The sequence below is a fragment of the Panthera onca genome, chromosome A1, assembly GCF_046562875.1.
Source record: "Panthera onca isolate mPanOnc1 chromosome A1, mPanOnc1 haplotype 2, whole genome shotgun sequence".
Lineage (NCBI taxonomy): Eukaryota > Metazoa > Chordata > Mammalia > Carnivora > Felidae > Panthera > Panthera onca.
This window is the reverse complement of record NC_138339.1, coordinates 147330131-147343173: the sequence shown is the minus strand read 5'-3', so window position 1 is coordinate 147343173 and position 13043 is coordinate 147330131. Positions and strand designations below refer to the sequence as shown.

The 13043-nt window shown below is 50.4% G+C and overlaps 1 protein-coding gene across 1 annotated transcript in view; it reads left to right on the top strand.

Annotated features, from left to right (window-relative positions):
* COL23A1 (collagen type XXIII alpha 1 chain) overlaps nucleotides 1-13043 on the top strand; it is a 357690-nt gene that overhangs the window by 228896 nt on the left and 115751 nt on the right. The window lies entirely within an intron of this gene.

Genomic DNA, 13043 nt, shown 5'->3' with positions numbered 1-13043 from the left:
ATATTCCAGCAATACCGTCAGAGAATAATTTGGCCATAGAAAACATCTTGACCTGACCACAACTGAATTTTGTCTGATAGCACATGGACTGCTTAACGTTCAGACCAAAAGCCATTCAGAGAGGGGTCTGAGATGCCTACCGTACGATACTCAGTTTCAACAAACACTTACCAGGTGCCCACCCCAAAACGAGTCACTGAGGCTGTGGAGGAGGCCAGGACCCCCCACTCCCTGGGGGAAGGAGAGACTCAGAAGAGCCTTTGTGGATGGAATGACATCTGCTACGCGTCTACATGGTTAGACATGACATTGACAAGCACCCAAAGGCAAGCAGGCGGGAATGGCTTCCCAGGAGGTTGAGCAAGCTCCATGTGGCTGTGTCATGGGTCCAGAGCTGGGCACTGTGGACCCATCTAGCATCTTCTAGATGAAGCCGGAGTGGGTTGGAGATCTGACAGAGAGACACGGGAGCTTGTTCTAGGATAGTGACGGGTGTTTGAAGACGGACGGAGGAAAGTGCTCTCTCAGGGGCAGGGTGGGAAATGGTCTGGAGGATGGGGGGTGGGGGGGGGGGTGGGGCCTGTGCCAAAGAGACTGTAAAGGAAAGTGCAGGAAGAAGACAGGGGCACATTGGGATCAGCTCAGGAGATGGCAGGAGGGGTAGAAGAGATTTGGGAAAGTGGACCCCAGCAGCCAGGTGGGGCTGAATGAACAGGGGCTCAGAGTAAAGGTGACTAACACCCTGGAGGACAGAGGACGCGATGCCCCACCGTGGGACGTGGGAGGAACCCCAGCCGCAGGCAGGGACAGCGAGCAGAGTCTGCAGACGGCAGAGCTCCTGGGCCACCTGCTGGGCCCGGCTGAGGCTGGAAAAAGAGGAATCAGCCCCAGCCCTGCTGCACGGACCCACAGGCTGGTAGGGGAGACAGAGCTTTAACAGATGGGATACCCGCTCTCATGGAGGGTTGGACCAAGCAGGGAGGCCTCATGGCAGCAGATAGTGTCTGTCTCCGAGAGGGTCCTATCACGGGCTGTAGGTAGTGACCCAGCTGGTGAGAGCATGAGTGGCGTTTGAACCCCGTGCATGTGCCTCCAAAGCCCTCACTGCCCTGACTGTCCTTCCTGCCTCACTCGACCCCTCCAGAGAGGACCCAGGCTCTACCCTGGACGAGCCCCAGTGTGGCAGGGAGACAGTAAGGGAAGAAGCAGATCCCAGAGGAGCCTGGCTTGTCGGGGCCCCCATGTGGGGTCAGGGAGGGCTTCTTTGTGGGGGAGGGGGGGTGTGAAAGGTGATGACCCAGCCAGGCTTGTCCGGGAGTGGCTTTCCAAGGGGGAGAATGGGAGACACAGGAGGCTTCGGGTAGGGGGAGGGAAGCTCCTGGTCACATCCCGCACGCACGTGTGAGAGTGGCAGGGAGGAGGCGGAGGGGGCCAGTTGGGAATGAAGCCAGGGATCGGAGAGCCTGGGGCTTTCACAAAGGCCTCGGTGGCCCCAGGGTGCCCCCACCCTACACATCAAAGCGCAGCCTCACTCTCCCACACTGTCTGCCCGGACAGGGTCTCCCGCGAGCAGCTGGATTACAGTTATTTATCTAATGTTCTTGGATGGCATCCCAAGAAAACAATTTTGCTTATTTAAAAAAGAAAATAACACAAAGCAACATTGGCAAAGCCCACCCCCAAAGAGGAATTGTAAAGAGATTGTTATGATCCCCTGTGGTTTATGGCTTCATTGATTTATCTGTTTGTGCCGCTGTTTATTGGCCTCACTGGATGGTCCCCGCTGTTCAGTTTGCCCAGACTGTCTTTACGAGGGTTGTGGAAGTAAGCGGCCCCCGGCCTGGGCTTCCAGACCTGCAGTCAGCACAAGGGTATGGGAATACTGGGCTGGGCATGCAAGAGCCTGGGTCCTAGGCAGCTCTGTGAGCTTAACCTGGAATCGTAGCAGTCAATGCCTTATGCCAACAGGTGAGGGGGCTCCCAGGGGGCTCATCAGCAGTCATAGGGCATAGCATGCTTTTCATAGACCCGGGTGCCCAAGGTCACCCCAAACCCCATGGCTCAGTCTCTGGGGTGGGGACAGGAAAAGCCGTTCAGGCGATTCTGCTAATTAAAGGTACAGCTGGGGCGCCTGGGTGGCTCAGTTGGGTAAGCATCCGACTTCAGCTCAGGTCATGATCTCACAGGTGTCGTGAGTTCAAGCCCCGCATTGGGCTCTGTGCTGATGGCTCAGAGCCTGCTTCTGATCCTCTCTTTCCCTGTCTCTCTGCTCCTACCCCACTCTGGCTCTCTCTTTCTTTCTCTTTCAAAAATAAGTAAACATTAAATTTAAAAAAAAAATTTTTTTTAATTAAAGGTATCACTGTTGGATCAGATGATTCTCAAGGGCCTTCCTCCTGCCACCACCCCCCATTCTAGAACCGTAATCTGGTGTCCTTTGGCATTAGACATGGGCAGGGCAGGACCAAGGAGACAGAGCCTGTGAGGAATGGGCATGAGCCCCAGCACTACCAGATGACCAGGCCCCTACATTTCAGGGGCAAAGTTTTACCTCCTCCACCCATTGCGGGCCCACCCCATCCTTAGCTCACTGTCCCGGGGACCTGCAGCCACCATCCCACAAACCAAAAGACTCATATCTTGAAAATTAGGAAAGCAGATGTCAGGGTGTTTGAAGGAAAAGCAGAGGCCTGTCTCAAGGGGTGGGGGCTGGCAGGCTTGCATTTGGAACACACTCCTCAGACTCAGAAAGGGTGTGTGTGTGTGTAGATGGGAGGGATGGGAGCTGGGATGCGGCCCAGAAGGCAGGCCCAGGGATGGCAGAAATGTGCAGAAGAACACACACTGGGCTTTTAGAAGCCTGTTTGGCACAAGCAGAAGAAAGAAGAACCAGACATGTGGCTGGGGACTCCAGACATAGGATTAGCAGGCAGAGGATTAGTAGGGACAGAAGGTGGGGAACAGAAGATGTCTTGGGGTCAGTGTCACCAGCTCTGATGCTGATGGACAGCACTGCAGAGGGATGTGGACTAAAGGGGGTGGGGGGAGCTTGGAGGATTCTCTGTCCCAAAGCAGGTGCGAAAAAAAGTGTTTGATGAATCCCACTGCCTGAACTGAGTCTTTAGATCCCCATGTGCTGTGCCCAGAGGGTGGAAAGAACTTGCTAATGTGACCGGAGAAATATGGCTGTGTCTTTCAGGAAGAGCAGAGGATAGGATACACCATCAGAACTGTCCCCATTTTCAGAAGGATGGATTCTAGAAACTCCAGGCAGGTGAGCCAGACAGGGAAGTGGGGCCAACTGTCTAGAGCAGATGAGGACGCAGAGGTCCCATGAGCTCTGTGACCAGCGAACAGTGAGCATCAGGGGCCCCCCAGGAACAAGCCATCCATGAAGCAGGGCTCCCATGTGACTGCGGGACAGGCTTGTTTAATCCCAGTGCATCTGGACTCCAGATAGGTGGACAGAATGTCCAGGTTTTTCGTCTGAGAAGGAGCCATTTGGACTAGAGTCAGGCTGGGAGTGTGGCTAATTGGTTAATAGTCACAGCAGTGAACAATGACTCAGAACAATGGCCCAAAGTAGGACTCAGTAAACACTGAATGAATGAATGAATGAATGAGCCACTGTCAGCCAGGAGGTAGCTTCCTTCTTTTGGACTGTGGCTTCTATACTGAGGCCTACCCTCTTGGGGTACCCTGTTGATTGTTTTTAACAACTTGACGCCATAAAATGCATCCAGGGATCACCTTACAGAGGGTGATAGTAACTGTATCAGAGAACGGAATTAAAATTTTAACAAAACCGTGATAAACTGTAATGACAGATGGTGGACTGATGCTTAGTCCCCCCAAAAGCCATCTGCACCTGTAAAGGACGTGTCTTGTAGCCTGTCACAAGAAACCTAACTCAAACTGGCTTAAGCCAGAAAAGAAAGAAAGGGTAGAACATTGATTTGGCTTCGGCAGGATGGATCCCGGGGCTCATCCGGTGATGTCAGGAGTGCTTGGGTCTGCTCTCCTCCTTGCTGGCTCCAGCTTCCGGAAGTGAGGCGTTCCAGGCTCTCCCTTCACTCTTTTCTTGTAGTTCACCCAAAGAGAGCCTCTCCGTCTTACCGCTCCCAGCAAAAGTCTCATGACTGAGCCTCCGTGGTGGCATATCCATCTCTGTGCCAATCACTACGGTCAGAAAAACAGGGTCAGTGGGGCCTGATGGACCAGGCCAAAGCCTGGAAGCTTTGGGCCGGTGAGAGGGGTCCAGACCCAGCAAATCCACTGAAATGAGAGTGGGGAGGGCTGGGTCTCCCAAGCGACATTGAGGTGCTGATGGCGACAGAAGGGAGACTGGCTTCTGGGCAGGCCCCAGAGACCCCCGTCCCATGCAAGGTTAGTGGTGGCTTAGCCTGGGTTCTGGGTAAGCCCCGGAGGTGAGCCCCGTGTGTCCCACTCAGAAGCATAGTGGGCCCGAGGTTCAGCAGCACCTGCCCTCCGCCCCACAGGGTTACCTCCAGGCTGGACCCCATCATGGAGGCTCCTATCCTTCCTCTTCCTGGCCCTCAAGCGGCCCTCGGAGGGGGTCCATGGCAAAGCTGGGATTCAAACCCTTATCCATCTGGCTCCAAACTCAGGCCCCCTCCATTGCCTTGGACTCTGGGTAGAGTGTGACTGGTGTCTCAACCTAACAGCCCCCAGGCATGTCTCTGAAAACTTGTCCCGAGCCAGCTGGCTCTTAGTTGGAGAAGGGGGCACCTCAAGTGCTTTCCACCTCCATGTCCCTGCAACACCTACATTAGGTCACCTAGAGGAAGCTGGACCCAGGAGGTTCCCTTGCTAATGGCCCCACATCCCTAGGGGAGGAAGAGGGAAGCCTTTGCGTAAAATCCAAACTCTTTTTATCTCCCACTCTGTATTTCCTAGGCACTGCCTGTGGTTCCCTATGTTGTTTCAGCTTGTGGTTTGCAGAGACAGTTCCAGAGTGAGGTGGTGGGAGGACCCCTGGAGGGAAGGCAGGAGTCGGAATAGAAGCCTGCCTGGCGCTGAGGGACCTCACTTTTCTCATCCATAGAAGGGGGCAATAGAGCTAGTGCATAGAGGTGAATGCACACAGGTGAAAACACCAGTCTTTGAGGTGGCTGTGGTTCCCCAAGGGGACAAGGGTCCAGCTCGGAGTAGATGACCCCAGGAGCAGAGTGGGGAGCAATCAGACTTGGAGAGGCAAGGGGAAGTTGGGGGTGCTCAAAGTGGAGGGTCCAGTGGTGGCTGCAGGAAGAAATGTGTTCTGCACACAGGTGTTTGAGGCAGACAAGGATGAAGGACCAAGTCATTTGGGTCAAGGCGCAGAAGCAGGGAGAAGGGCTGTGGAGGAGGGAAATGGAGTCCGTGGAGAGGTGGCAAGGAGATGTGGGATGAAGGAGAATCTAAGAGCATCCGTTTACACATTCCTCAGGCCATGCCACATTTCTGCCAGGGCAGTGTCTCCGAGCGAGGGCACAAGAGCATTCATTCAATATCAAAGGACAGGAACTCCACATAAAAAAGCCTTTCTTCAGGGGCACTGGGGTGGCTCAGTCAGTTGAGCGTCTGACTCTTGGTTTCTGCTCAGGTCATGATCTTACGGTTCATGAGATCGAATCCCACGTTGGGCTCTGTACTGACAGTGAGGAGCCTGCTTGAGATTGTCTCTCCCTTTCTGTCTGTCTGCCCCTCTCTGACTCATGCTCGCTCTCTCTCTCTCTCTCAAAATAAATAAACTTTTTTTAAAAGCCTTTTGGGGGGCCTGGGTGGCTCAGTCGGTTGAGCGTCCAGCTTCAGCTCAGGTCATGATCTCATGGCTTGTGGGTTTGAACCCCGAGTCAGGCTCTGTGCTGACAGCTCAGAGCCTGGAGCCTGCTTCAGATTCTGTGTCTCCCTCTGTCTCTGCCCCTCCCCCACCTATGCATGCTCTCTCTCTCTCTCTCTCTCTCTCTCTCTCTCTGTCTCTCTCTGTCTCAAAAATAAATGAAAACATTAAAAAAAAAAAAACCTGTCTTCAAATCTCTTACAATCCTTCCAGCTGGTCCAAGGGTCCAAGAGATCAGTCTCAGTTTGGTCTTACTGTATCATTGACACCTCTTTAATATGTGTTCATCTCCCTTTTTGCAAACGGTACAGACCTCAGGCTCAGTGCTTTCCAGCAAAGGGTTTGGCTGGAACTCTGCTGTATTATGTAGCTTTCATTGTGTATTATTTTAACAATAACCATCTCACAGCACGGGAGACTGGTTTTCCTTTTGTGGTAGCAATTAGCACTGGAAGTTTCATTTCCGAACATATTTATTTCAATAAGCAAAAGCAGTTTAAAGCAGGGGGGAGCTTACAGAAATGGTGCAGATGGGACTGGAATAATTAAAGATCCTGGAACAGACACTCCCAGCAGCTTTGGGCAGGCTTTGCTCAGATATGACAGAGATGGGACCAAAGTGTGTCCTTGAGAGGTTCAGTCCAGTGCTGTTTGCTGACTCTGAAGCTGAGTGTCAAAAATTCTTTTCATCATTCTTCACTATCCCGTTGATCTAAGAAAGACCACAGAACTTGTTGTTGGTCAAGCCCCCAAGTGCGGAATGTTTTCCCTTGCATCGCATTTGCTCTGTTGGCCAATTTCCAGTCCCAGGACATAGAGCATCTATAGTTCTTTGGGCTTACTGGTTCCCCCAAAGGATGTCATTGCAGAAACACAGCAGTGTGTGGTGACGCCTGCACTGAGTATGACAAGGACACTGCTTCCTGAACACCTCCATGGGCTGGGTATTAACATGTGAGTTTCTTTCTTTTTTTTTTTAATGTTTATTTATTTTTGAGAGACAGAGAGCAAACAGGGAAGGGGCAGAGAGAGGGGGAGACACAGAATCCGAAGCAGGCTCCAGGGTCTGAGCTGTCAGCACAGAGCCTGATGCAGGGCTTGAACCCACAAACTGTGAGATCATGACCTGAGCTGAAGTGGGACGCTTAAATGACTGAGCCACCCAGACGCCCCAACTTGTGAGTTTCTAATATGTTTTTCATTCAGTCGCCCCTATGGCCCAACCAGGTGGGTATTATAATGCCCACTTTTAAGGTGGCTAAACTGGGGCGGCTGGGTGGCTCAATCGTTAAGCGTCCGACTTCAGCTCAGGTCACGATCTCGCGGTCCGTGGGTTCGAGCCCCGCATCGGGCTCTAGGCTGATGGCTCAGAGCCTGGAGCCTGCTTCCAATTCTGGGTCTCCCTCTCTCTCTGCCCCTCCCCCGTTCATGCTCTGTCTCTCTCTGCCCCAAAAATAAATAAACGTTAAAAAAAAAAAAATTTAAGGTGGCTAAACTGAGGCTCAGAGAGGCGTTTGCCTAGAGTCACCTATCTGGGACCAGGCAGGGAACTCGGACCCAAATCTGCATGCCGCCTGCTGTCATGCTCTTTGCCAGGCATTAGGTGCCCTCCGTCCAAGCGGAAGATTAGCTCCTATGTAGCTCTCACGTGAGACCCAACCAAGGCTCCCTGGGAGTGTGTGGTTCACAAGGCCAAGAGAACCCGGGTGTGTGCGTCACGCCTTAATAGCTGCCGCCATTTTAAATTGACCTGTCCCCACTGGGGAAAGATTGTACAGTGTGATAAAGAAATTTATGTTTCCTTGAATATAATCTAGCAGTTTCTATTCTTATTCCACTTTCCATGAGTTTACAGTCATTACATTTTCCCATCCAGAAATTCCTATGCTGGGACTCACAAAGAATTTGGGGCCATTTCTGGGGCAGGAGGGACTATCTCTGGAGGGTGTGGTTTGCATGTCAGACGACTACATTGGGTAATTTATGGGAACCCCAGAAGGGAGCTGGAGCTGTTGCCAAAGCCCTGTGACTTTAGGGGTGTGGAGGTGTTCTGTGTCTCACACGAGGTTCTGGCCTCAGGAAAAGCATTACTGCTTCCATAACCTCACCCTCAACCCCACCCCTGCTCCCTGACACCTCTCTTCACAGCCCCCTCCCTCTTCCATCCAGCTCCCCTACTCTCTTCTCCCTTCACCCCTTGAGGAAGAAGTTTGTTTTCCGGGAACCCTCACAGCCCTGCCCTGTCTTCTGTTCAGAAATCAGCTGGGGGGCACTTGGAGGGGCTCAGCTGGTTAAGCATCTGACTCTTGGTTTCTGCTCAGGTCACGATTACACGGTTTGGGAGATTGAGCCCGGTGTCAGGCTCTGTGCTGACAGTGTGGAGCCTGCTTTGGATTCTCTCTCCCTCTCTCTCTCTCTCTCTCTCTCTCTCTCTGCCCCTCCCCTGCTCATGCTTGCACGTGCTCTCTCTCTCTCTCTCTGAAAATAAATAAACTTAAAAAAAAAAAAAGAGGCGCCTGGGTGGCTCAGTCAGTTGAGCGTCTGACTTCAGCTCAGGTCATGACATTGTGGTTTGTGGGTTCAAGCTCCGCATCAGGCTCGCTGCTGTCAGCACGGAGCCTGCTTTGGATCCTCTGTCGCCCTCTCTCTCTGCTCCTTTCCTGCTTGCACTCTCTCAAAAATAAATAACCATTAAAAAAAAAAAAAAAGAAACAGACATCTTAAAAATATATCATGTATATAAGTATTTTATGTGTTTGTGGGTTTTTAAAACACATGTTAAATTTGACATGGGTATACATCATGTTGAGAGATACACACGTATTCACATATTTTAAATCTGACGTGACATTGGGCAAAATAAAAACTGAGAATTTCAGCTGACGGGTAAATTCTTTTATAGTTGGAGCAAACATTTTGAAATCAGGGGCATATTCATCATTAGCATAACTGTAGCCTAGAGTCGAGGCCTGGCATCTGAAGACTGCCTACCCTGTGGTATCTTGAGACTAAATATGTTTTCTTTTAAAGAACTTACTAAAGAGTTTCCCCAAGTGGATGGTTAAAACCTCAAAGGCATAGGGGCGCCTGGGTGGCTCAGTCTGTTAAGCATCTGACTTTGGCGCAGGTCATGATCTCGCGGCTCGTGGGTTCGAGCCCTGTGTTGGGTTCTCTGCTGACAACTCAGAGGCTGGAGCCTGCTTCGGATTCTGTGTCTCCCTCTCTCTCTGCCCCTCCCCCGCTTGTGCTCTGTCTCTCAAAAATGAATAAACATTAGCAAAAGAAAAGAAAAGCTCAAAGGCAAAGAATTCCTCAGTGAATGTTGCTCGCAGCAAGACCCCTTGTCTCTCTCTGGCCTGACCCTGCCTAACCTCATTTTGCTGTAAATGCTCTCAGGGATACAGCTGCCCTCAGCCCAGTCCTAGCTCCTGGGGGCTCGGCCTGCTTCCCTGCTCCAAGCTCAGAGGTGGTTGGTCTTTCATAAGAGCACAGAAGAGGCATTCTCATGTGGGCCAGGCTGGCCCGGGAAGCCTAGGAGAAGGAAAGGTCACATCTGGGAGGATGCAACACCCCAGACTTAAGGGAGCAGAGGTCTGGGCAGGTGGCCTCAAGGTCACTTCCTGCTGGGCAGCCCAGGGTCACCAGGGAGGGAACTCGTGCTTAATGCAATGAGGGACTGAAAGAGCAGAGGGGGACGGGGGAACAGTCAGCCTCCTGTAAAGGGCTTCTTTCATTGTTCTGTTCTGCAGAATTCAGATAATACTTTAATTTGATTCAAAGCCCTTTGTTGAAAAATCCAACCTCACTTCTGCTGTTGACACTTACTAGTGTCAGGCTCTGTGTTAGACCTTTCCTTTCTTTTTTTTTTCTTTTTTTTTTTTTTTTTAAGTTGGCTTCAACCCCAGTGCAGAGCCTAATGCGGGGCTTGAACTCGTGACCCTGATATCAAGACCTGAGCTGAGATCAAACGTCCGGTGCTTAACTGACTAAGCCACCCAGGCGTCTCTTGACCTTTTGATACATAGTATCTCAGATTGTCTGGAGAAGGGTTTGGAAACAGGCTCAGAGAACCTAATTGGACAAATCACTGGGGCCTTAGCCAGGACCAGAACCTGAGGCTGGGAGCCCACGCTATTTCTCCTCCTCCATAGATGATCTGCATGCCAGGCCCTGTGTTGGAGACTGGGATCAAAAGATGGAGGAGTGGGGCGCCTGGGTGGCTCAGGCGGTAAAGCGTCCCACTTCAGCCTGGGTCATAGTCTCACAGTCCGTGAGTTCAAGCCCCGCATCTGGCTCTGTGCTGACAACTCAGAGCTGGGAGCCTGCTTCGGATTCTGTGTCTCCCTCTCTCTCTGCCCCTTCCCCACTCGCTCTCTCTCTCCCTCTCTCTCTCTCTCTCTCAAGAATAAATAAAACATTAAAAAAAAATTTTTAAAGATGAAGGAGAAAAACTTGTGGTCTGTTACAATCTCCTGGAGCAGGGGCCATGGGAGTGGGGTGGGGAGACACAATCTCTTTAAAAAAAAAAAAATTAAAGACAGAGAAATTGATTTTGTCTGACTTTGCACTTACATAGTCCACTGTCAGTATGCTATGCATTTGAGATGCTAAATAGATTTTGGTTACCAATTAAAACTTATTGTGAATTTTTATTTCAGTATCTCAGACAATACCTTCAGGCAACACACCATAGGGCAGAGAGCTATGAGCTGGAAGAACCATGAGTCAGGTGCCCAGCTCCACTGCTGGTGTGTGGTACAAGCTCAGCCATGTATTCCTTTGCCTAGGGCTCAGATTCCTCAACTAGAAAACGACGGGGGCGAATAGTCCTAGTGTTCCATGAGATAGAATATGAGATTCCTTGTCAGGTGGTGAGTTCCCCAGCGTGAGAAATAAGCAAAAATGGGCTGAAAGGCCATTATGGGAAAGGCTGATTTGAACCCCCTTAAACTGGCTTCATGAGTGGGACAAGGCGTGAATCACCACTGTTATCTCTGAAATAGGGTCCACTGCTTGATAACAAGGTAGATGATAAATAAATGTTGGATGGATGGATGGATGGATGGATGGATGGATGGATGGAAGGATGGATGGGTGGATGGATGGATGGAAGGATGGATGGATGATGGGTGGATAGCTGGGTGGGTGGATGGATGGATGGATGGATGGATAGATGGATGGATGAACGGATCGGTGGGTAGATCGATGGGTGGATTGATGGGTGGATAGATGGATGGGTAGATGGACACATTTCATGCTTGGTGGGAAATTGAGCTATGTGGCCAAGAAAGCCCCCCACCCCGACCTGAGATCCCTGATGGCCTTGCCACTCTCCCTGAAGTCCTACCTTACACAGCTTCTCCCCAGTACCTCACCTGTGAAGTGAAACTTTGATTAGAAACATTGGGCTCTGTCTGGATGTTCACAAGGCCCCTTGTGAGATCTTGGAAGTAAACTTCCAAAAGATTAAATAAGGCAACGGATGCCAGTGTCAGGCATGTCATAAGTGCCAGGAAGCTTTAGCTGCCTCTGCTCCTTACAGAAGGTGGAGGGACAGGAGATGAAGGTGATGTTGGGGAGGGGAGAAAGAAGAGGGAAAATGACACTGGGCCATATAAGTTCTGATGGGAGGCAGTTTGTCTGTTTCTAATCCTACCAGGCTCCAGAGGCGCCCTCCATGCTGGGGCCTCACTTGTAGCAGGGCGGGTGCCTGTCACTAGACTGCTCTGTTGTGTGGTTCATTTCTGCAGACGGCCACCTTCTCCTTCCATATCCCAGAATGACTCAGATCTTATATTTCCATGTCCATACCATACACACAAACAGATGCCCCTCTTTTATTTTTTTTAAGTTTATTTATTTTGAGAGAGAGAGAGCATGACCAGGGGAGGGGCAGAGAGAGAGGGAGACACAGAACCCAAAGCAGGCTCTAGGCTCTGAGCTGTCAGCACAGAGCCCGATGCAGGGCTTGATCTCACAAAACTGTGAGATCATGACCTGAGCTGAGATCAAGAGTCAGACACTCAACAGACTAAGCCACCCAGGTGCTGGCAGATGCCCCCTCTTTTAGTCAGGCTATAGTAAGCTTTACACACTGTTCTACACCTGGCCTTTTTTTTTTTTTTTTTTTTTTTTTAATAAAGCTGTACTAAGATACGATTCATATACCATACCCTCCACCCACTTGAAGTATACAAGTCAAAAGGCTTTTAGTATATTCACAGAGTTGGGCGGCCATCCCCAGAACCAATTTTAGGACATGTTTATCAGCCCTCAAAAGAAGTCCCCTACCTACTAATCTACCCTGCCTCTGTAGACCCGCCTATCCTAGACACTTCGTATACATGGAAATCACACAATATGTGATCTTTTGTGCCTGCTTCTCTCATTTAATGTAATGTTTTCCAAGCTCGTCCGTGTCGTAACATGCTTGGCACTTTGCCTCTTACACTCGAGAGAAGTTAGAAATCATTCCGTATCAGAACCTATAGATCTACCTCATTCTTTTTATTTTTCTCCACTAATTTTAACTTTAATAGGCAAGATATTTATAATTCAAGACTCCAAAGGTCTAAAAAGGCCTACTGTAAGGACAGTCCCTTACCGTCCCCGGTCTGTTAGCAACCAAATTGTTCTCCACAGTCATCTCTTTCTCAGGCTTCCTTCCAAGGGAGTTTGCAACCCATACAGACATGTATAAACACAGTCTTTTCCTGCTCTTATGTTAACTGTTAACACACATGCTGTTTTGTCCCTTATTTCTACTTCATAGAATATCTGAGGACGCCTGGGTAGCTCAGTCGGTTAAGCATCCGACTTCAGCTCAGGTCATGGTCTCAGGTTTCATGAGTTCGAGCCCCACATCGGGCTCTCTGCTGTTAGCGCAGAGCCTGCTTGGGATTCTCTCTGTCCACCCCCCCCCCCCCCCGCACCCCTACCCCGCTCGCACACATTTTCTCTCTCTCTATCTCTCTCTCAAAAAAAAAATAAACATTAAAAAAAAAGAATATCTGAAATATTTTTGTCTCTCAGATGGAGTTTGGAGTGACTGAATTAAAGGGCATTGCGGGTGCATACATCTGAAGAATGAATTCCTGCAAGTAAGGTTTCTGGATCAAAGCATCAGTGACTTGTTAGTGCTGATTCCTTTTTCACCCCCCTCAGCCTTTCGGGAGAGAACACGCCTCCCAGGCCCCAGCTAAGC